Source organism: Centruroides sculpturatus, unplaced genomic scaffold (assembly GCF_000671375.1).
Source record: "Centruroides sculpturatus isolate CEXI.00-Female unplaced genomic scaffold, Cexi_2.0 scaffold2548, whole genome shotgun sequence".
Taxonomy (NCBI): Eukaryota; Metazoa; Arthropoda; class Arachnida; order Scorpiones; family Buthidae; genus Centruroides; species Centruroides sculpturatus.
Window position 1 is genome coordinate 19,182 of NW_019387095.1, and position 2,965 is coordinate 22,146.

The window sequence follows — 2,965 nt, forward strand, 5'->3', positions numbered from 1 at the left end:
CTAGTTTTAACTAGACAAAACGGGTTTTAACAAAGACATCCAGTATAAACTAGTGTTAACTAGTTAAAACGCATCCTAACTAAAAACTGGTTTGACTGCAACGCATAGAGTGATTCGGGGTAAGATGGTAAGCGGAGGAAGATGCCTAATTTTTGATATTTTCAAACGGTGACATCACATATTGTCATGTATTTGTATGATGAATCGTTGGGCCAAGATTGAGTGCGGAAAGCTGTAGTTGGCTACCGTTACTTCATTTTCTACATCCGAGAAGAATAAAAGCTAGATAAGAACGAAGTTTTTGTTGTGAAATGTTTCTAGAATAATTTTAAAGTAAAAGTTAAAATGGAATTTATTAAAAATTGCTAAAAACAATTAATGTGTGATGTAGTTAAGGTTCTAAAGTTTCCATTGTCAGCTACCGCCGATTCCGATCGGACATGCTGGAGCACGTGACTCTACTAGGCATCATACCCCAACAAATAGAAAAGATGCCACATTTTTCTTGGGGTAACGTGTCTATATTTTGTTAATTGATTTCCAATATGCCTATTTTTAATAAACTTTTGTTTTCTCGTTTTATTGCAGGATATGCACAGAAATTATATAAGGACTTCTCAAAAACTTTTTTTTTGGACTGAAACTAGTTTTTGGACTGAAAAAAGCTGAAAGCTTTTTTCAGTCCAAAAACTAAGTGACCCCAAATGGGGTCGCGACCCATAGTTTAAGAAGCCCTGATCTAAAGTCAAAACATGTACAGCAGTAAATTAACTAGACAAAACCTGTTTTGTCTAGTTAAAACTAGAATTTACTGTGGTCAAAAATGAATTTGAGTTAAAACTAGTTTTAACTAGACAATATGGGTTTTAACAAAGACATTCAGTATAAACTAGTTTTAACTAGACAAAACGGGTTTTAACAAAGGCATTCAGTATAAACTAGTTTCAACTAGTTAAAACGCGTTCTAACTAAAAACGGGGTTTGACTGTAACATATATACATTATTCATGTTCAGAAAATTCTGCGCACCACAAAATGTATCTTCTTTTTCTTCTCTCCTAAAGCACGCTANTCCTACTTGTTTTTCTCGTTTCTAATTTGGAATTTTGGGAAAAAAATTTTTAAACAGTTCTGTCTAGTAAAGAAAAATCTTTCTTTATTGTCGTTTTTTATGTGAATTTTTTTTTGCCGTAATTTTTGGCTAGTTTGGTATTACCCGCAAAATTTTGTTCAGATATAGATGTTATTCTCCAGTTCCACGTGATCGCCCTTGACAGGTATATCCGTCAATCACTGCAGAGTTATATCTGTCGATCACTGTGGTTAAAGGTCTGTTTTGTGTTTTTATACAAACTGAGACTTTGGATCAGTAATGAAAATTGTCTTATCTTTAAAAACATATCATGTGTGTTTTTTCAGTTTGGCCCTCATTTCCTTTGTTTGAGAAATTACTGAGGAAGCCTAATTTTCAGTATACTGTATAGTACACAAGAATATTAAAAACTTAAAATATCAGCAAAACAAGCTGTTATACAAATCTATTTAGCCATTCCTATAATAATAGAAATATTAGATATTGATTTAAAAAGACCAATAATCAGATATCTGATTATTGCTTAATATTAGGCAATTCCAATAAAAATTTGATAATTGGCCAATCACTAATACTGTTGTGCCTATGACTGATTTTTGATATAATGCTCTTAATGCTTTTTTCATATTTTTGATTTACTCACTCAGACTTTGTGAACATTATCACTTGCATAGCTATAATTATTTTTCTGTTTCAGAGTAATGTATTATTTTATTGCCTTCAATCTTGTATAGATGGAGATGTTTTATGCTCCAAAATAAAAATCTAAGTTTTTATTAGAAAATATTAGTTAAAAAATACATTACATTTGCATATTGATTTTTAGTTAAATTCATTTAAAATATATTTGTATTTTTTTAAGAAAAGAGTTCTAAATGACTTAAAAATGCCTTTATTTCATTGTGTTCAATCTGAAAAATAAAAAAATATCTTTAATTATAAAAGTTGTAAATTCATGTTTAAAGACAGATGTAATTATTTTTTGAGTCTTAGAACTACATTTGTGTTATATTGATTTTTTATGTTAATTTTCAATTAGAAGATTACAACCAATAGTTCAAGTATTTTATTTTTTGATCTTACTATTACATGAATAAATATGTAAAGGTGTTCATATCAAATTAAATGGCCAAATCTAACGACATGTAATTGGAGTAGCAAGTGTGTTTTATTATTATTAAATGAAACTTTAATGATAATCTGAAGGAAAGGAAATAGATCCTGAAATGTGTATCAGTAAAATCTGCAAAGGTTTATATAGCATAAACACAGTAAAAAAAATACAACAAAAAAGAAAGAATTTTTTTCACAAAGAAAATAAACCATCTTTAAGCTTTATTGAGAATAACAATATCAATCAATTGTTTATTGTATAAACTATTAGTTCATTACAAGCAGGTAACAGAATCAAAAATAATGATAATATTTAACAAGTTAATAATTTAATACAAGATAACACAAAGTAAAATATAGAATAATTAGATTTTGAAAAGCACATTATATTAATATTATCTTTCCAAGACTTAAACCTTAGTAAATACTTACCTCTACCAACTTTAAATTTAACACAATGAAGAAATACATGTTCCCAAGTTTCATACTTGCATAATACAGGTACTACATATTTTTCCAGGATTTATTGTTAATCTGCTATTATACATTAGGATATAATTTTGACTGTATCTCAAATGAAGAATTAATCACTTAACATGATAATTTATATATGTTACAGTCAAAACCCGTTTTTAGTTAGAACGCGTTTTAACTAGTTGAAACTAGTTTATACTGAATGTCTTTGTTAAAACCCGTTTTGTCTAGTTGAAACTAGTTTATACTGAATGTCTTTGTTAAAACCCGTTTTGTCTAGTTGAA